The 22,029-nt window shown below is 45.0% G+C and overlaps 1 protein-coding gene across 1 annotated transcript in view; it reads right to left on the bottom strand.

The window, feature by feature from the left end:
* LOC115050522 (zinc fingers and homeoboxes protein 2-like) overlaps positions 1-22,029 on the bottom strand; it is a 78,600-nt gene that overhangs the window by 41,379 nt on the left and 15,192 nt on the right. The window contains exon 2 of the mRNA XM_029513356.1: positions 11,576-11,755. The gene's annotated coding sequence lies outside the window, so the exon portion shown is untranslated. The remainder of the gene's footprint in view (positions 1-11,575; positions 11,756-22,029) is intronic.

Here is a 22,029-nt window from a genome sequence, read left to right on the forward strand (position 1 = left end):
GTGTGTGTGTGTGTGTCCGGGGGCAGTGCAGTGAAGGGGAGATAATCCAGTAAAGTAACAGAGAACCGACAGAGTCAGAGGTCATTATCATTCACACTCCGCTGAATACAACACGCACTCATACACACAAAGCTTAATCTGTATCACATCTTACACAAGACACACAACACAAACGCACACACCGTCTTTGTCTTGATATCCATCTCACTGAATCTCTTTTACTGCTTCTTTCCCTCCTGAAGCTGGAAAAACACTCTTTCTGCAGCTCTCTTCGTTTTCTCTCCGTACCCCCCCCCCACCACCACCACCACAATCCTCCCACCCCCCACACCCCCCCAACCCAAACCAAACCAAACCAAACCTACAACCCACCCACCCACAAACACACCAGATGGGTCCTAATCTCTCGTTGCCATAAACAAACACAAACCGTTCGAAGAAGCAGACAGAGACCAGTGTGTGTCGGTGTAACTTCTTGTCATCTAACATCCTGTTAATTCCTGCGATGGCGTCAAACAAAACTCCTCTGAGTCCCACGCACACACGCACAAACACACAAAGGCAGTGGCCTCGGACAGAGATGAGCAGAAAACAGGCTAATGCTGCACAGATGTCGGGGTGATGGCAGGACTTTAGCTGGAGCTGCGTTCGCTGACGGACCATACGGAATCTGAAGGTGGAGGATTCTCCAAACAGGTTCCATCAGTTTCTGTCAACCTGGGTCTCGTCCTGGTTCTGGTCTTTCTGGAACAGAACTGAAGTCCACGTTCTCAGACCAGCATCTATCACGGCTGTTAAACAAAGATAACTTCCTAATCGGGTTTTATCGGCGGCTCATGCTAAACCCAGACGCCACAGACTGGATTAGTCCAACTTACTGTCTGCTGGCTGATGATGTCAGACCAGTTTTCATTCATACAGAGGCAGTTATGGGGCTGCTGCTGACTCCACCCATGGACACACTTCCTCACTAAAAAAAAGATTGATGTTTTTGTGTACACGTTTTACATCAAGAGATTTCTTAAAGAAATTCTGGGTGGACTTTAAGGTCAGGAAACATTGAGCTGGACTGCGTGAGGGGCGTGGCCTGTTGAGCCTGAACTGTAGCGCCATCATGTGGCTGACTGAAGAGCACAGATGTTGGTGGAACATTACACAAAGGAAAAGGTGGACCACAAAAAACAAGAATGGGCTTCGACCCCGAATCGATGAAATCCATCAGCCTGGAGGAGGTCTTTTGAAATCAACTCAAATTTTTAGGACATGCAGAACGATATAGAAGAGGAGGCCCACCCGACTCTCCCGAGTTTACAGAAGAGAACCCTACAAGCTGCTTCCACCGTCGACCGACCCACGCCGATTCTGAGGTTCCAGGACAATCTGTTAAATCGCTCTGAGCCGCCATTACTGAAAGGTTAAAGCGAACCCGCCGACCCGGCAGGACACGCTTTGGAAGATATCAAAGTTTCAAATACATGCGCCGCTGCTCTGCTGTAACTCTTCACACCCCCCAGGGAAGAATTAGTTGGAAAGAAACAAGACGTTGTTACAGAGAAAACAGGCTCTGGCCTCGCAGAGAAGATTAACAAGTGTAATGCTGTACAGATGTAGCTCGACACAACTCCCACTCTCCGCCGCTGCACTGCTGCGAAACAGCACGAGTCCGACAAACATACAGCACACTGACGCACAGATTCCTGCTTCTCTAATCACTCACTATGTGTCCCAGAATCAGTCCAATCAAATGCAAGCTCGTCGCCTTCAGCCGAGGAAGCGTTCCTTCCTGCAGCAAATTTGATTTCAATCACTTTGTTGCTGAACTCAAAGTTTCCTGGAGCTCTCAACAACGCTAAACAGTCTGTACTTTAAAAATGGGCTCGACTGGGACTCAGCGCACTCGACTTTAGCTGTTTAACTAATCGCTCAGCATCAGTGAGACCGTCGTGTCTGGATGGGACCAAATCCCTGCAGCAGGCTCACTATCCGGAGCCTGAAGCCGGAGCCCGGGCTTCCAGCTGCGATGTTCACCTGCCACGTTCAAGAAAACCACCGAGTCCCCCTAAAAAGTCCAGGGAAGTAGAGACATTGTCCCATAGACTTCAATGCAATCTGCCTTTTGCAGGTTTCGGGCTCCTCAGCACTGATTTCACTTTATGTCTCAGAGTCTAAGTCCACTTTTATAATCAGTTTACGGCCGATTCGCCACACCGAGAACAAACATACGTCAAAGCGCTGAAGGACCCGAACATGCGAAGCTCTCTGCCAGCAGTTGTGTAACGGTGATCAGGGCGGATTATGTCTTCAGGCAAACACGCAAATACTTGGTCCATGTCCGACCGTTCCTGTTGTTTCAACCCTCGAGGAGGATCTTTTGTGGAAAAATTCATGCAGCACTAATGCAAAATAGACTCTCAGAAATCAGACTCACAACGGGGGAATCAACAAAAGTAACAGTGTACAGATGGAGCCCGAGTCCAAGTCCCAGTCCTGCGAGCCGAGCTCTCTGCACTCATATTGTTTTGTGCTTGAGAGGAGGACCGATTGAGCAGGAGGGGGGAGGGGGTCAAGTTCAATGTCGGCCCGAACGAGCTCCAATCTTCACATGATTAAACTGCAGAGAGGACAATCAAACTCCCCCCAAAAAAATAAATAAAAAACAGTGTTGAACCGGAGTCAGGAAGAGAAAGCACACACTCATCAACAACAGACAGAAATTGTTAAAAGAGAAATCAACAGATGCAACACACGAAGCAGACTTTACAGGCTGCTCTGCTCTTTCTGTCATCAGGCCATCGTTTGGAAAATCCTGAAGTGCAAATGGTTTGTTGGAGAATTCTTTTTTAAACCCAAATCTCTCCGCTGCCATTCCTGCATCTTCAGGTCCCGTCTCCAGGCTCTCAGCAGGACTCCTCAGGTTTCAACAAGCCAAATTTAACAACTCTTTCATACCCAGAGTCAAGATACAGACACTGAGACAGCTCAGGTCAGAACCCCCGCTCTGTCACCGCCGCCCTGGGCCGAAGCAGTAATCTTCATTAATCAACTGAATTTGTTCAAAATTCTGCAACAATCTGGCCAATCAAAACAGCCATCAGTATTTCACCGTCACATCGCAGGAAGAAGGCTCCTGCAGCTGCAACATGTGCAAAGACATTTGGCCTGGAGATGATCGTGATTGGTGCAGCTCCTGGCCCCGCCCACCAATCAAGCTGCCTCTTTGATCTAAAGCATAAAAGGACAGTCTTTGCTGTGAATGGGGGGGTCGGCTCTGAACAGGACTTTAAACTGTAATCATTTGTCCATTTTCAGCCGTTCCACTTTTCTCTGTATCGGTAAATAACGTTACATCTGTACATCCACAGCATTACACATGCCCCTCCTCCTGCCTAATATTGAAGTCTATGGCAAAATGTCTACAGTCTTCAACACAATATGTGTTCATTTTTTTAAAAATGAGGAAAGCGTGGAGTTTCAAAAAACAAGATGGCCGACAATAATATTTCTTTTCTTTCTTTCCAACCTTCCCGGAGCTGCAGCTGAAGTGTTTGTGTGAGCTGTGTTGGATCTTTTATTTCTATTTTTTTTTTCTTTCATTTCTGTCACTTGTATTGTGAACAACTGAGAGCGACACTCAGGGAGCCTTCCAGGAGAAAATGTGCTGTTGTCGTCATATTAAGATGTTTTTCGCACTTCGCTCCGTCTCTAGCAGGGACGGCCTTTCACCCCCTCTGTGAGTGTTGCCTCTCTGAGCGGCTATAAACACTTCTGCCGCTCCACTCGGTTTGAAGACCGGCTTTATGAACTAGTTAGTTTAGAGCGTAACCCAAACTCGCTGAGGTTTTATTCCTCAGCGCTGCACATCACTCCGTCAGGTTACTCCTTTAATCTGTCTGCTTTCTGCCATTTCACTGCAGTTCTTAGGAAAGTTGTGAAAACTTAAATGTGCAAGGAAATTAAATATTTGGGGACAAAAAGCCCATCTGTGTTCAGCAAAGCAGACAGGAAGCAGATTGCATTTGTGACTCTGCTCTAAATTCATCAAAGTGGACATAAAGAGAAAAACTGCCTCGGTGTGATGGGCGGATTCAAAAGCCCGTCTCAGTCTGTAGGTGTTCGCCGTCCCACACCTCTGGAAGCTGCAGCTCGAGCTGCAGCATAAATGCAGGTTGGGGAATCCTCCATAATGTTTGCAGAGTTTACCGACTTGGCTGATGGCTGTGTTTTCTTATCCTCTAACAGAGAGGGTGATTTGACTGATGCTCGTAACAGATTGCATCACAGCAGGAGACAAACTAAAACGGTTTATGCACCGCGGCTCTCCCTAAACTGTCTAACAGTGGCAGCGCTCCACCTTGTAAATTTGGAATAATAATTTTAGAAATTTCCCAGCAGTCTATCTCCAATTGGCCTTCACTGGGAGTGCTGTTTGATATCAGTGAAGTATCGCAGTGTACCACCTCTGAACGGCAGAAATGTGATCTCAGCTCTGTGAAACTAACACTCTCACTGCACTTCTCAGGAAAACACCTGAGCCACATTTAAATATGTTTTTATTCACAACCCAGTTATTCCAGGACTCCTCTTCCTCAGTCGCTCGGCGTTGTTAACACATACCTTCAAACATTTTTTTTTAAAGAACAGACACCGCCGGGATATGTGACTGGCGCCGACGCCACCGAGAACAAGTTTCTGTACAAAAACAGCAAGAGTATGACAGGATGTCATAAAACAGAACGTCTCAGCTTCTGTGGAGAGACATCAGCTGATACGTCTGCAGCAGGCAGGACGCCGCTGTTCAGCGTCCGGCAGCCAGGAGAAGACTGAGCGGACAGCAGGTGATGACGGACGCACGCAGCGGTCGATTTCCTCACAGCACCGAGGGCGATGAAACCTGTCTTTGCCCCAGGTTTTGCCTTTCAGGCTACACGCAGGCTGCCATAATTAATCGGTGTGGGCTGCAGTGGCTTTGTGCCTGTTTGACTCTGGGGGTCCTGCTAGCTCACCAGGTAGAAGGTGTACTGAGGCCAACGCTGGGTTCAGGTCCAGCCCTGGCTGCCCTGCTATCCCCCCGCTCCCCCCTGACTTCCTGTTTATCTACCACCGTCTGTGAAAGCAAACAGAAGCCATAATGAAAATCGACTGTTTTAATTAAACGGAGCAGAAGCGCAACAGAGGTTGAAGATTAGCAGAGTTTCATCCTTTGGACTGAAACTACGTGACATTTCATTATTTCTACACAATAAAAAACAAACTAAAACAATCTCAGATCTATACAACTGGAACACAACTGGACATCTCTCATTTCCTCAAATCAACAGTATGCACGTCAATCGTTCTTTAAAGCTTCTTCGAGGCCGACCGGCTGCCAACAAAGAACCAGCGTGCCGTGTTACACATTTTTTGCTAAAGTTACTAATGACTGATAGTTTTTCATCTGCGAAATGTCAAACCATCATGGTTAGAAGAGGTAAAATCTCCACAGCTGTCTTTTGTCTTTTCGACCAACAGCCCACTTTAACAGAAACTATTGAATTTACACATCCGAGAAGCTGGAACAAATGTTTGTTTCTGGAAATCAACTCTTCCATTAGTCAGTTAATCACAAGGAAAGATTAGAATGTCGGAAAAAGTATTTTTCGAGCCGTAATTTTATTTTTGCAGTTCTGGTTTCTGGTTTTTATCAAGAAAAACAAACCTGATTTTGAGCTTTGTTTTGTCACTGCAGCTGATGGTGACAGAAGAGAGATCCAGACCTTCAGTGTCAAGTCATTTCCCATCATACACCAGGAAGCCATCCTCAGGTGGACCCTCCCTGAAGACCTGATCCCAGAGTCCCCATTTAAGATCTGAACCGGCTCAGACTTAACTTTATTTATTCTGCCTTTATTCTTTTTTGCTGTTCTATGTGTGTTTCTTTTGTTGTCCTTCTGAGGATCCACAGCGGTTTATTAACGAAATGCTATGAATTTTGGGTAATTCCCTCAAGCAAAGTCTGGAGAAATGAGGACTGTGAGTTTAAAGGCCTGACTTCGGTGTTACGGTGGATAAGTCTGTAAGGGTGGACCCAAACCTCCAGTCTTCTTTGTAACAACAAAACTGAACCTCACGTCTTGAATTTTAATTTCTTTTCCCTCCTCTGAAGCCAAAATGTCACTTCCTTCCGAACTTCTGTCTCCTGATTTCTAAAAGCGACCTGGAGTTTCAAACTGAAGGCTTCTGACTCCTGGCAGATGTGAAGTCCTGAAAAAACATGCTGTTATTTGGTTAATTTGGTTTCAAATCTCACTTAAAAATCTGTAACTTGCCCTCAGCCCTGAAAACTGTATTGAGAATTGATTCTATTATTTTCTGTTCTATTATTTATTTGAGTGCCACTCGAATCAACATGTCGGCATTCAGATAAATGGGTGGGAGTATGATTGGAGGGGGGGTGGGCAGCTACCTTCCAGACTAACACAGTCCAACACTCATTACCCTGAAAAACACTTGACTTCATCACGTCTCAATTATGTACTGCTGGATAAACTCCAGCGTCATCAAGCTGCTCTCGTGCTTCACCACAGCTCCAATCCTGGTGCAGACGATTCAACGGCATGTTGCTGCGCGGAGCTTTCTGCCTTCACCTTCTCTTTAGTTATTCTGATTTTGCTGAGTTTTGAATCGAGGAAATAAGGAAACATTCATCGTGTGTGTTCAGTTTCTTCCTGTTTTCTGGGTCACAGACGGAATCAGCTGATTCTGAAAATGTGAAATACAGGAAAGCGGCTCTGAAGGAGTTGAAAGTTAAAAATTCAACACGCAAGATCTTCAGAGGAGGATCTGAAATCACACAGAAGTAAAATGTCTCTCGCCACAAAAGAGGCAGGTGTGTTGGTGTAAAACACACAAAAACAGAGAGAAGGCGAAGAAATGCAGCGTTGCGGTGATGAGGTTGAGCAGCAGCGGAGGCTTCAGTTTGAAACTGCAGCTCACTGACTGCCCACACACACCTCCTCCTCCACAGGTGTGTGCACAACACGTGTGTGTGTGTGTGTGTGTATTTTTAGAGTGAGTCATTCGCTCCCACATAGTCGGTGCCTCCACCAGCGGTTGTGGAGATCCCATCAGCCCTCGCAGAGCACCTCACACTCCCACCGCTGGTTCAGACCGCTCGTTCTCCTGCAGCGGCAGCATTGCAATCAGCAACGCCAACGACGCTATCGCCACCGCCGCCACCACCACGTGATTTTTGAGACTCCAGCAGCAGCATTTGGAGGTAACAGATGGCGATTTTATCAACAACAGTATGATCACAGAGTGACAACATTAGGGCGTCACATTAATTGTGCAGCTTTTTGTTTTTGCACGATTAGTAATGAGACGTAGCAGGAATATTCAAAGCTTTAGATCTGCTGGGAACAAAATGTTGATTCTGCTCGTAATTAGGATTCATTCACAACAGGTAGCCAAACACCTGCAGGTCATGTTCAGACATACGTACTCTGATGATAAAGAGAGGTATCTGAAAGAGCAGCTTTCCAGGAGAGGAGTAAACAGCCTCATCTTCCCATTCATTTTTTTTAATTATACAGTCGGTTTTTAATCAGGTCTGAAGCCCTGAGGGTCATGAATTTCTCTCAGCATGAAAACAAGTGAGGAAAGTCGTGCAAGTCAGGGAGGAAGCCCACCAAACGCCGGCTGAAAGCTTCTACTCGAGGTGCTTCATACTGTAGCACCTCTGATGTAAATATTTTTAGCGGAGGATGACCCGCGTGCCAACAGCGCCCGTCACCCGGCAGTGTTAGCGCGGCGCTCCACCCCTCCAGCTTCACACAGCCCATTCAATAACGCAGAAGGGGTGGCGAAAATAAACCTTCCCGAGCTCCCGGCGGGGGCTGGCAGCGGCCTGCAGGCTGGCCGCAGCCCAGCAAAACGCTGGGAAAAAAAAGCTGATTGGACGGCAGCCAAACGCTGGTAAATTTCTGGCTCCGGCTGGTCAGGTTTTCTGCACTAGCGAGCCCTCAGACTGGCGACTGTGGTGCTGGTGCTGCAGAGGAAGAAGCTCAGATACTCGCAGAAATAGTCTGGAATTCAACGTTTCCTACTCTGTGCTCTGCTGCTGGTTCTCCAACAACATCTCAGCCACATTCACCGCCATGTTTGTCAGTTCGTATGCAGCGATTGGGGACGGAGACGCCAAAATACGAGACAGAGCCAGCAGAGATGATGAGGTTGGGAAATGGCGAGAGACAAAAGAGAAATTGTGCAAACGGACAAACCGCAATTTGGAAAATGACACAGTTTCTCCTGAACATTCCAAGTTTTCCACGGTTTTCAAATCGCAACATGGCAAGAAAACTTCAGCTTCACCTTCTACAGCCAAAATGGAGCACGGTCGAAACAAATCGATAAATAATGCAATCTGGTGGATCTTTCTCTAAACCTTCATTAAAACCATCATAAATACAACCAACTTCACAAACGAGGTGACTTCCTGTAACTTTAAACTTCTCCAGTCTTTTCTTTTTATTTGATCCAGAACGAGATGTTTTTGGCTTTAGGAGACAACCATCTCAGTGTCAGGCTTCTCTCTGGAGCTCCAGGAACAACAGGTCAGCCAGCCAATCAGAGGAGAGGATCAGTCTGAAGACTTGGAGGTGTGGCTTTGTTGTGACATCACAAAGTTCCAGAAGTCCTTAGACCTTTAACGTCGGGCTGTTTGTGTCTGCAGGCCTTCAGATGTGGTGACAATAAACTTTTTAAGAGTTACAGCAGCAGCAGCAGCAGCAGCAACTCGGACTACAAAGCCAGGAGGGGGGGGGGCTGCCATGTTTAAACTGTTACTGCATGAACCTGCTGAACCGCACATGTTGGCTCCAGCTGAGGACGAAACAGCGCTGCTGTCCAACACACAGACACACACAGACGCACACACACATTTCTACCTGATTCAAAAACCATCTCTTCTTTCCATCGCCCATCCTGCCTCTGACCGTATTCACAGTTTGAAGTACGTGCCCCTTCCATTACCCCTCTTTCTGCCGCTCTTTTCTTCTCCTCAAGTATCAAATCTCTTTCCCCCTTCTCTCAACTCTGCTTCTCATTTTCTCCCTTCCTGCCGTCGGATCATTTGATATGATTTTTTCCCTCTTCCTCCTGTTCGCCTTCCTTCTCTCACACCAGCTCGTCCTCGCTCGCTCTCCTCTGCACGTTTTAAATCCACAGAGGACAATCTGCAGAGGACCGGACCTCTGCTTTGAATTTTGTAAAATGAAATGTCAGATCTTTGAAAGTGTCTCTGAGGTGTTCTTTTTTTTTTTTTTATAATTCTTTCTTCTTTCTCTTACTCGTCTAAAAAACCTCTCAGGCTGCCGGGTGTCGCCCTCCAATCCTCCTACATCGCACTCCGACTTCATTTCTTCTCCTCACCTTTTTACTGTGTCACTACTCTTTTTCAGCACGACTCCTACATGCTGAACATTTTCAGGGCCTTAAATGAATGTAAATGATCCTGAACCTTAAAAAAACTGGCAGCAACAACAGTCAGTGAGTCACTAACTGTTTTTTATTTTTCTTTTTTTAAAATTCAACACAGCAAATTCAAAGTTGTGCAAGTAAACACCAGCAGAATAAAAAAGCAGTAAATGAATTGCTAAGTGATGCAGAATGGTGTTTGGAAAATCGTTTCTAATGAGGAGAACAGACACATTCAAAAGATAAAAACCTCCACAGACCAGCTCCAGGACAGGTGGGAGCTACCGGAGGACACCGAGGGGACAAACGTTCGATTCCTGTGGAGCGTGTGCTGCGTCTCCGTTTCAAACTGCAGTGTCTTTTCCTGCTGAAGCCTTCCAGAACATTTTCGTGGCTGTTCGTTGGTTCTTTTAAGGTCACATTCAGTCCACCTGTGCTCAGAAACGGAGCTGGGAACAATCCAGCCATCCAATCTTTCAACATTTTAGTGTTTGTATGAAATCTGATAGACTTTAACTGGGCAACTCATGAAACATGGTGCCAATCAGCCAAACCCGGAGAGTGGATCTAAAACTACACTGAGAAGATCTCAAGTTCTTAAAACCACAAATACATCTGCTACTGGATAGCAACCTTTCAAAATAAAAGAGTGGAGAAGTTAATGAGTCAAACATGGGACCACTAATAAAAAATATGGAGCTTTAACGATTAATGTCTGTGTGTTAATATGATATCCAAACTCTGTTCTCCTTCTCCTTCCAGACCTCTACAGAGGTTTTGGATCTGTTTCTCCTGCTGGATTTCCTCCTGGTCTGATCAGAACCTCCTGGCTGGGGCTCTGAACAAATCTCTGGGATTTACACCAGCTTCTTTTACACTCGTCACGCTGCTACAGAGCGAAGAGACGGCTGCGTTCACAAACGTGTTCTCAACACCTTTACACTTTCTATGAAGCAGCAGAGCTAAAATCCAGATCATCAAAATAAATCAGGACCTGAAAGAGCTGGACTGTGTTTATTCAGGCTGCTCACGTCTGGTCGGAGTCTGAGGGTCTGAAAACTGTTTGTTTCTGAGCGATGGGCTGATTAATGCAGGGCAGGAATCCAGATTAATTTCTGAAGCGTTTGTCTGCAAACATTTTAAAGTTACAACATCCTGCACCTCATGTTGTGGATTATTAGACACTAAAGAAGAACTTCAGAGTCAATAAATCTCACAGCTAAAGGCTGCGGCCAACAAAGAGTCCGACCAGTAATTTCTAGATCACATTCTGGGATGGACTGTGACAAAATACAGATAACATTTTGACAAAGTCCAACAAACAATCTGCAACATAAACATTTTAATGAGGCTTGATTAGGTCCATTTTCTGAAGATGAGCGTGAGCTGTTCCAAAACCGATCGAGTTACCATCCAACAATCTGGATAAATGACTGAACAGACAAAACGTTTTTTCCAGATGAGAAGCGCTCGCCGGACTCCAGGTGACACAAAACCTTGATTTCCTAAGTCTGGTCAAGTCAAGGTTGATTTATCTCAAGGCACCTTTCAAACCAGAACCAGACAGAGAGAGAGGAGGAAGAGGGGAAAGGATCAAGATATAAAACCTGTGATTAGTGGACCGCAGCCGGCCCAGAACTGATGGGACTACAGTGAAGTGACAGCTGACGACATCATTAATCACAGAGAACTGAGGAACTGAGGCTCTACAGTTACAGATCCAGATCCAACAACAGATTTTCACTTCAGGACTGAACATCCAGGACCACACTCATCCATCAAACCTGTTCTGCAGCGCAGCTAACTGTCAGCGAACGGACGTGGCAAACACCGACCACCGAAATGGCATTGAAGTCCACCAAGCTCAGTGCAGGGTGACCTCTCTGCACAACAGGTGGCAGCTTTTATTCTGGCACATTGAGCTGAAAGGTTTTTTCCTCCATGAAGCTAAAGCTATCAAACAGCAGGCTAACTCAAATCGACTGCAGGAAAAAAAAAAAAAAACCCTGAGTAAAAACTTTCCCGCCATCAGACAGGATGTGCTACTGTTTGTATTTCAGAATAAAACACTGCATGCTCATCAGCTTGTTTTTGTGGCAGAGATTAAAAAGTTGGTACTCACTGCACTTCCTCAGAAGGGAGGGGCTTCACTGGAAGGGGAGGGGCTCTCGCTGAGGCTCCACCTCCTCCTCCAATCGCTGCTCGTCCTCCTTGATCTGTCGTTTTCTATCTCGCCCTCTCTTCTCTCTCCTCTCTGGATCGTCCTCAGTCCAGCGGCACTCTGGGTAATCTCCTGTGGGACCTGGAGGCAGAGAGAGGGATGTCTGAATGTGTGTGTGTGTTTGGATGAAGTGGTTTGAACCTTAAAAAAAAAAAAAAAAAAAAAAGCTGCATCACTACAACTTGGCCCCCCCAAAAAAAGAGGCAGTACAGTAGTTACCGTGGCAACATGTGCCAAAATGGAGAAGGGAGGAAGTGACAAAGAGAGCGAGAGAAAGAGAGAGAGCGAGACTCAACATGTGTTGTCAGCTGTAGCTCCGCCCCCTTCACAACTTTCGGTTTGAGACCAATGAGGTAACAGCCAGCTGTGATGTCACCAGAAGAGCACGCCCACTTTTTAATAAACGTAAAAATGGGATCCATCGGTTGCCACATATTCTACAAAGGACCCTGCCCTTGAATGCACCACAGCTGGAACACCACACGGAGGGGGAGGGACGGTGCGTTCAGGTTTCTGCTATGAGATGTAAAAATAAGACTCCGTTCTCAGCTGTCACACCAATCAGTAAATTAACAGACACAATAAAAATGCCCACCTGATTTCATTCAGACCATCGTTGTGTTTTTGATGTCTTGCTGTTGTTGTTGTTTTGTGTTATCCAGATTCAGGTCCTGGGCACTGAAGCACTTAGTAGTTCGTTATTGGTAGAAAAGTATGTGATCATTCAGCGGGCGGGGCATAAATAAGAATTTAAAAAGGTTATTAACACCCGGAAAAAGTGTGTTTGTGTTGGTGTGTGTGTGAGTAAGTGAAAGGAATGCTAGCCAAATGTGTGTTTCTCATCAAACCTGATCCTTATCACAACACCCACTTGGCTGATATTTTTTGTATGCACACACACACGGCACGTATGTGTGCGTGATGTGTGTGTGTCTGTGTGAGCCAGTTTGTGTGTTTATGACAACTTTGCACACTTTACATTATCTTAATGCTGTGCTCGGGTTTCCATTGACTTTAATTTATTCTCAATATTAACCTCAAGGCAACTTCTCAGAGGACACACACACACACACACACACACAGTGAATATGATCCAACGTTTTGTTCCAGCTGGATGAAGGATAAAGGAGGAAACTGTCCTTTCGAACCAGTTCTGGTGTCTCAGAAGGACGTGGACGGTGTGTTCTCCTGAGGGGTAGATTATAGCGGCGGTCTGGAGACATCATGGCGTGTCCAGTGGACTGAACCGGCTCAGGTTGAGTGATCGGTCCAGTTCCTCCCACGGGGAGCTCCAGCCTGTTTGACGGACTCCAATTATTTTTGTGCAAACTTCCAGAAAAACGTTGACGTCGTACCCGACGTCTGAGGACTTTTAACAGAATGAACCATAAACACTGCAGAATAAATATCAGACGTCACGTCACAAATGTGACAGAGGGCGCCAGGGGGGCGGCTCCGCAAGTCCACCGTAGACCGTGAAGGTCTAGCCTCAGGAGGATTCACCTTCTGCCTCCTCCTGGCTCAACAGTTGGGAGTTGTGGTTGAACTTTTTCAAACAGGTGGAGAAGTTCAGGTAGCTCAAGGTGGTTGTTCATGAGTGAGGGCAGAATGGACGGATGGATCGGCATGGCGTCAGGCGGGTGGTGGACTGTGGTGAAGAAGAACAGGACAGAAAAGATTTGGATGTCTGGCCGTCCAGATGGTTCAGCTGCCTGACTCCCAGGTTCCTCTCAGGTTCTCCGGACACATCTGGGAGACCAAAACCAGGAAAAGTGGAAGAAAATGATGACTCCTGGGACAGGTGAGACCACCGAGGATCCACTGCTCACTCTTTATGGAGGACATGTTGTGGTCAAGGAAATGATCTTCACTAAGGCGAGTCCAGCAAAACCACTATCTGACTCAGTCTTGTCTCACAGATGTGGCAGCATCTGTTTCTGTTTGGGGGAGATTTCATCAGATTCTCACTGTTTTCAGTTCCAACAACAAAGATAATGTGAAATGAATTTAACGTTCCCAGAAACAGCAGATCACCAGTTCAGATTAGATCAAATCAGATCAGATCATTTCAGGTCAGTTCAAATTAGATCAGTTCAGATCAAGTCAAATCAGTTCAGGTCAGTTCAGATCAGATTAGATCAAATCAGATCAGATCATTTCAGGTCAGTTCAAATTAGATCAGTTCAGATCAAGTCAAATCAGTTCAGGTCAGTTCAGATCAGATTAAATCATATCAGATCAGATCAGTTCAAATCAAATCAGATCAGTTCAGATCAGATCAGATCAGATCAGATCAGATCATATAAGATCAGATCAGATCAGATCAGATATGAGGTGAGTTGGATCAGCCAGAGAGAAATTAGAGCCAATGACCAACACGCAAATAAAAACATAAGAAATGTAATTTTATCACAGAGGAAGCTTCTCAGGAGGAGCAGCCATGACATCATCCAGGGCGAGTTAATCAGCAATGCATTATGGGAAGAAGCAGATAAACTGGACCAAGAAGTCCAGATCCATGGAGGGTCCACCTCACCACTTCCAAGACTTAAAGGATCTGCTGCTAAGATCCAGATCCTACCCAGCATTCAGCAGGTGGTCATGATGTCGTGGCCGAATCCACTTTTTCTAAATCATATTTTTAATTGCAGGTCCAGAAACCTGTTTTGAAATCCTCAGACTGTTTCTCCACTCCAACATGCTGCTCCGTATAAATTGATTTGATATTTTTTGACTGAGTGCAGATTTAATCCAAAACTCATTCAAAATCTATTTCAAGCTTTTCAACTGGGTCAGAGAATCAGGATTAAACCAGACACATCAAAAATCACCTCACGGGCTGAATATTACATATCACAGTGTTTTGGATAATGTCCTACGAAAGAAAGAAAAGACGGAGCCACTTGCTCTGTCTGTTTGTCTTTACATTTCTTAGAATAAATAAAGAATTTCGTATTAGCAGTTTGTGTTTGCATTGTTGCCACAACATGACGATTTTCAGGGAAGTTGTGCAGCTGACAGCATCGTCAGATGAGTGGATGACTTCCTGTTTGCACTTTCACCTCGTCACATCCATCACTCACTCAATATACACAACAAACTTCTGTTTATGTGATCAAAGAACATTTTCTTAGCTAACTCTTCAATAATTTCTATTTAAATCTTAATTTTAAAGTGTTTATATACACGAAAACATTGTGATGAGTGTGTGTGTGATTTTCAGGGGGGCTTTGAGAGAGTAGATGAGATCATCAGAGACTGCAGCACAGCAGGGCGAGAGGCACAGAGAGACAGAGGGAGAGGGAGAGAGAGAGAGAGAACAAGAGGTCTTTTCCAGGGAGTCTGGATCCCCCTCAGGACTGACCTCATCCTCCATCCATCACAATCTGATACCAGCCAGCCTGCTCCGGGAACGAGTGTGTGTGTTACTGCACAACTGCTACAGCCGAGCGACAACCAGCAACAAATATTTTCAACTTTAGACAAAGTCTAAAGCGTCTGCTTGGAAACGTGACGTCAATCAGGCACGTTATCACGACCTCATCGATAGTTCTGTTGCTAGTCGACATCTAGTGGTCGTGGTGACGACGGCAAACGGAAAAAGTTAGTCGCCATAGCTTCCGGAGCGACGAAGTTCACTGGGGTTAGTTTCCATCTTCTTTTAATCAAACAACTTGTTGGATTTGTCTTCCTGCGCTGAAATGATCTATTGCTCATATTCTCATTTATTCATTGATGAAATGGAAAAATGGCTCTGGAATTTGCTTCACTTTTCTTCATTGTCCCTCCCCGGTCTCTCCTCCTCCTCCTCCTCCTCAACTCTCCCTGTTGTTATTATTATTGTTGTTGTTATCGTAACCATGACAACGGAGATCTTCCCACACTGAGGAGGTGCGTCAAGTTGACCAAGAGAAGTTACCGCGGTAACAATGATTCCTGGTACCGTCGGGGTGTTCATCTTTATTATATCAGCAGCAAATAAATAAACTGTAGTACTATTATCATTGTCGTCGTAACCTTGACGACGGGGGTTGGGTTCACCAGACGGTTGCGGCTCAGGTTGGACAACTTGTTGGTTTTGAGCTGGTCTTGTTTGAGAGTAAAATCTCACTCTATAGAAGAATACATCTTCCTGACATCTGGTTTTGGAGCCCAACTCAGTGGAGCTGAACAGACATTTTATTTGTGTTGAGTGAACGGCTCTCTGGGGAACTCCTTTCTGCCAAAGGCCCAGCTGCTGAGCCGTCGTGCGTTTCATTTCTTCTTTCTGCTGAGTCGAACTGACCCTGGGGCCCATCAGGACCAGCGTGTCCTCTCCGGTCCAAACGGGTCCGGCTGTCCCTGCTCTCTGTCACTACACCCTGTATTAATATCAAAGTGTCAAAGTCCCCCAAGACAAATTCCTGTGCGTCCTGCCGCTTCCTGCCGAGGCCACTCTGACGCAGGAAGCTTCAGATTAATGCGACGGCGGAGGACGTGGCCTCCGTCTCTTTTCCTGTCCATACCTCTGCCTCAACGAGCCACTTAAAATACATTTAGGCTGCCACACTCATCTGGATATTTTGCATATCTTAATTAGTGCTTACAAAACATGCAAATGAGTCAGTCGGCCCTAGTTAATTAGCTTGTGGGTTTTCTCTTTAAGCGTGGTGGTGGTGGTGGTGGTGGGGGGGGTCAGTCAGTCTGTCTGTCTGTTGGGGGGTTCTTGTTTGTAGTGACAGTCAGCAGAATCCACGTGAAGCTGCAGGGCTGGATGATGTAAAACTTAAAATCAGTGAATTGTGTTGCTGTGTGATGCTGGAGATGGAACTGCAGTCGTGGCTTTGCAGCGCCGTCTAGTTCAGATTGGATCAGAGCGCACCGCCCACATCTGTGAAGTATCGTGTCTGAGAAAATAATCCTGGAGACATAAATGTGTCGATGGCTCTCTGACTTCGACGCTCTCTTGGGTCCTTTAATGTTACGGGAGGTTAACGTGACAGAAGCCGGAACATTTCATTTTCACTGAGGAACAAAGAGCCAGGCCGACAATAAATGTTATGACTGACTTAGTTATTAAATGAAGCGTAAAAAATCCAAAGGCTCTTCTGGTTTATATCACTGGAAATTAAATCGCTACGAATTCGGGATTGTTGGTCAGTCCAAAGGTTCAAAGGTCCAAATGGTTCTAAAGGTCGATGTCAGAGGTCACAGAGAAACGATCAAAGCCTTCATCAGAAATCTGAATCAGCCAATCAGAGGAGAGGATCAAAGTCTTCACTCTGCTGATTCCTTCTGTTCCTCAAACTCCAAAATCTGAGAGAAGAGATAAAAACTAATCTAAGATTATCTTCTATGAAGGTTTCAACATGGACTCTCAATATAAAATATGAACCTGGTTGTGATTAACCAGCTGAAGGAAAATGATCCAACACTAACAACTTTATTTGTATATTGTGGGTTTGTTTTGTTGTGTTTGCTGGATGACTGACTGACAGCCCCCCCCCCAGCGGCTGATGGGACACACTTGGATTTAGTTGAATAAAAACCCACTTGACTCGACTCCGACCACCAGCTGCAGGAGAGCATTCACACTGGCTCGTGAATCTTTCCCGTTCCAAATATAGACGCCATTTTCACACATCGAAAAAGAATCCAACTGTATGCCATGACTTTATTTTTAAACTGATGGGGTGTGGCTTAGAAAGCAAACAAAACAAAAACAAAACAATGGACTCATTTTGCAAAAAAATCACCGCGAGTGGGAGTTAAAATGTCAAAAAGACTTAAGGAAGTGAAATAAAAAAGTAAACAAGCGGCTTGTTTCTGGATTAACGACAGCACATTAGTGACACTGTGGGGATTTCCACACTACAACACACAGAGAAGCAACAAGCTCAGGATTGATTTTGTGCGTTATCTGATGCAGATGCCGGCTGGACTGACGGGATACCACGCCACGCTCCTTCCTGCCTTGCTCAACAGCGCCTGGATGCAGATTGTGCGTCTCAGTTGGTGCCGTTGTGTTGTGAGTCATATGGGCAGCTGCCACCACAATTCAGAGCGTAGCAGCTTCCACGGCATGTGACAGCATGAATGGGATGTTTTTTTAACCATCCACTGACTAGATCTTAACCCCGGCGCAGCAGATGGTTTGTTACGCACAACCATCTGGGGCGGCGGCGCCGGAAACTGGTGGGACGAGAGCAGGCGCTTTAAAGTCACACTGAACAGGTGATTGGATGAGACATCTGTCAATCATGTGACCAAAGAGGAAGGGAAACAACAATTGACGGCAGGGTTTTACCTTCTCCTGATGTTTGAGAGCGCCTGATGGTTAGTAACTGAACGATCGCTGTCCTGTGACAATGACTCACCTGGTCTGCGGTCATAAAACAAATCATCACGACGTAAAAATGCTATACTGTTAACATCCAGGGATGACGCTTCAGGCCGCAGAAAGACTGAACCAGCTTTAGGGTGGTCTAGGTTCTGCATTAATTCAGCGTAAGCTTCAAAGGTCCTGGCCGCCTGGACCACCGTGAAGGTTTGGATGTCTCTGAACATTCATGTGGCTCTAAAAAGGTCCTTAAGCCAACTGGAGCTTCAATATACGACCCACTACAGTTTATTTACGGATTATTCTCCTGATCAATCCAGTAAATGTAACTTATGACGTCCTGCAGCTCATTCTCAACTGACTGTGAATAAAAATAAAAGTGTAAATTGTCACATTTTAGTCTCAAATCCTCATTTTGTGCTCGAATGAAAAACTTTCCATTGATCATTTTTCAAATGTCACTTTTTCATGACTTAGAAGACGAAAATCCACAAAAAAAGGTTAACTAACACAAACAATTTGAGCATCAATCTGCACTTTAGCTCCACATCACAGCGCTGGCAGCCGCCGCCCAACAAAGACTCAGGTGCAGATTTCATTACTGATCCGGACGAGGGCAAATTCCTGCTCGGTTATTGATGCAGGACACCAGAAACCTCATGTCGGTGAGGACTCAATATGTCAGGATGACCGGGGCTCGGCCGAGCTAATAACAGGACGGGACAAAGAGGCGACAGACTGAATAAAGACCCCCCCCCACCACCTGCTGAGAAAGTAATAAAAGCCGACACAACAGCTGTGACTGATCTGGAAACATCAGGAGAGTGAAAACATCTAATAAGATTTCATTGATTGTATTAAAGCTGCGCAAGTGTTTACAAGCTCGCCTGCTAAAACACACAAAGTGGGTGATGAAGAGTGAGTCTGTGAGGCGTCATCGATAAATGTTCAGTAGAATGAGCTACGAAAGGTTGGCAGGTTCTGTCAGGTTCTGTATTAATACGGTAAAAACGGCTGTATAGACTTTGTGATGTCACAAGGACAACCCCCCCCCAAGCCACGCCCACCAATCAAACTTTGTAGGAGGAATAATAAAGGTTTTATCAGATGTCAAAACAGAAGATCAGAATATCCGAGTTTGGTTGCTTACAAGGCAACAATCAGGTTAGCACTTTAAAATGGACTGTGTTCAGCTGCGAACTGGGTCTAAATATCCCAAATTTTATACAGCAATACAATATGTGCTCATTAATAATTACTGTACTGACTATATCACTGCATTTTTAAAAACAATTATGCCATACAACATCATCCAGCATCTAATTTTATACCTGTATAATGAAGCGTAATCACTTTATCATTCATTTTGGGTTTCATGTGTTTATTTCTTTCCATAAATTTATTTATTTATTTATTTATTTAAGAGTATTTTATAAGAACAATAATTCACATTTTCTATCTTAGATGTTTTTTAGAATAATTACATGACTGTATTTTCTGAGCAAACCTATGATGATATTGTCAGAAAAGTTGTACATGGCATGAAGCATGAAAATATTATACATAAATTAAATGAATAAGGTGAAAATCTGTCGGTTGTGGTTGAGTTGGACATGAATATGAGGTCTCTGTCCTCAGTGGCCGTCAGGTCGTTTGGCTTTGGTGGACGTTTGTCGTAGTAAAGTGAGAATCATTCCGATTATAAAGCATCTATGTCAAGCTTGTGTGTTCTGATGCGAGTGTGAATTTTAATTCAAATTGTGGTGCAACCTGCCAAAGCGCACAACAACATCGCAGCCTTGACAAGCAAAACAGACACAAGGTTGGTTGGTGATGGATTATCAAATTCATGAGTGTTTCCAGTGTCTGCAGGCTTTTAAACCAGTCAAATGAAACCAAGTCCACAGTTGCCTGCCGTCTCAGAGGAAAACCGCAAATCCAAGGTTACAACTAATGATGAATTATCATTCTTCATCAATGCGTTCTGTCTTAAACCAACAGCGATCGACTCATAATGACATAAAACAGAGAGAAGAGACGGCTCTCTTCATAAATCACACTGAATTGTTCCAGAAGAAAAACTTTGCCCACTGATCGACTAACCCACGGATCGATTTCAATTCACTTCCAAAGTCTCCAGCAGGATAACGTGAAAATATGGAGGATGTGATTTGCCTTGAATTGTTATAATGTTATAATAGTAGCCTTCGCATTGGCATCAGATAAATAACAAGCTGAAAATGTTGAATTTCAACAGAACAGTCCGGCTGTCGGTCTAACCTTAATCTGAAATGATCATGAAGCACTTTCAAATAAAATCATTTAAGATGCCATTTGTTTTTTAATCAGCAGCAGCACAAATTCCTGCACATTAGGCTGCTGTTATAGAGGGCGGGGGTTAAACTCCAGCTTCCCTATGAAGTGAACAAACAGCCTCTAATAAGGCTGCGAATGCCTGAGCACAGTAATGCGGCTGGGTGAAGTCCGTCTGGTGCAACATGATGCTGCCCAAGTCTGAGGAGGAGGAGGTGAGGAAGAAAGGCTCATCACTATTACTGCACATGCTCAGTGCGGCTGTGGTGGAGGGGGGGGTGGTGCTGTTGGAGAGTATTTGTACATGCAGAATAAAGGGGGGGGGGGTGTTTGACTCCAGCCCTCCTCCTCCATCCTCAGGGGATCACACGTTGTTTGTACTGTATTTTAACACCACATGACTTGCAGATTTTTTTTTATTTATTTTTTTAAATAACATTTTTCCTTCCGTTCCTCCCTCGCTGCCGGCCCCATTGCTGCGTTTAGCGGCATTTCTTGCCAGGCAGGAAAGGCAAAACAGCTGTGGCGGTGCCGAGCAGTTCCCCATTAACCAAGGAATTATGCAAGCAGGAAATTCAAATAAGATGCAGATGAGTGGAGGAGCCAGACTCCAACCCAATACCTCTCTGCTCACCAGAGAAAGAAAGCTCCAGACTGCAGCCCAAACCGAGAACCTGCAGTCCAGGACCGAGTCCGCCAGCTTCATACCATTTCCACAAAAGAAAAGAAAAAACAAAAACAAGCTAAACTAAAAAATAAACACGGTAATGTGTCTGAGTTAAATGCTCTGACAAAATGCCTCCTGGCACTTGGAGAAGGCAAAGACTGGCTGTTTAAATACAGGATGTGAAATGCTTTCACACCATTTAATAATCAACACATTAATCTTGAGACATTAATTAGCTAACACACACAAAACCATCAGCAACCAAACTGTCAGTTTCTATCAGCCCGGTCCACCGCGTTTGATACGATGATCCACCAGGACGGGCCTGACAGGAAGTCTGATGGATCGCTGTGAAGGCAACAAGGAAGGAAGGATCAGTCATATAAAAAGATTCATATGCAAATAGAGAAGAAATCAAACCCGAAGGGAAGTGTTCACACACGGAGCTGAGCTGCCACGCAACTAAAACAAAGACATACTGGCTTTACTTAGTGTGTTGTGCGCTCCTGCTGCTCCTCCAGGGAAAATTAAATAACTTCAAGTCCTTCTTAAAACCAACGAGCAGAAGAAAAGAAGGAAACTTTCAGTGTGAAATGTTGCTCCGTTCTACCCGCAGACCTCAAGGTCAGGACCTGATAACTAATAAATCCAGTTTAGTTATCGTGTATTTTCTGTTTGTTTTAATCCCCAATTGGCAAAAACATTGAATTATCTGTCCGCCTGTTTCTGCTTTCATATTATTTCATGTGACACAACGGTTATTGTATCCTCTTAGATTTTATTTTGAAACATTTAATCTTTACTTCCTTCCCACCCGGCCACCTTTTTAACCGTTTCTTAGAATTTCAATGTTGTTTTTCTGACATCATTATGGCATCACGTTGTTAATCTAAGGACACTGACTCACTCTGAGTGAAGTTCATTTCATGTCCACTTGAAGAATTAACCCTGTGTTAGCCCCGCCCCTAGCCCCTCCCCTTTTCAGACTGAGACCATAAACTCATCAGGAAAACGTTTACTGAGGAGGAGTGGGGGCATTTTCCCATAGACATCAAC

This window comes from Echeneis naucrates, chromosome 11 (assembly GCF_900963305.1).
Source record: "Echeneis naucrates chromosome 11, fEcheNa1.1, whole genome shotgun sequence".
NCBI lineage: Eukaryota > Metazoa > Chordata > Actinopteri > Carangiformes > Echeneidae > Echeneis > Echeneis naucrates.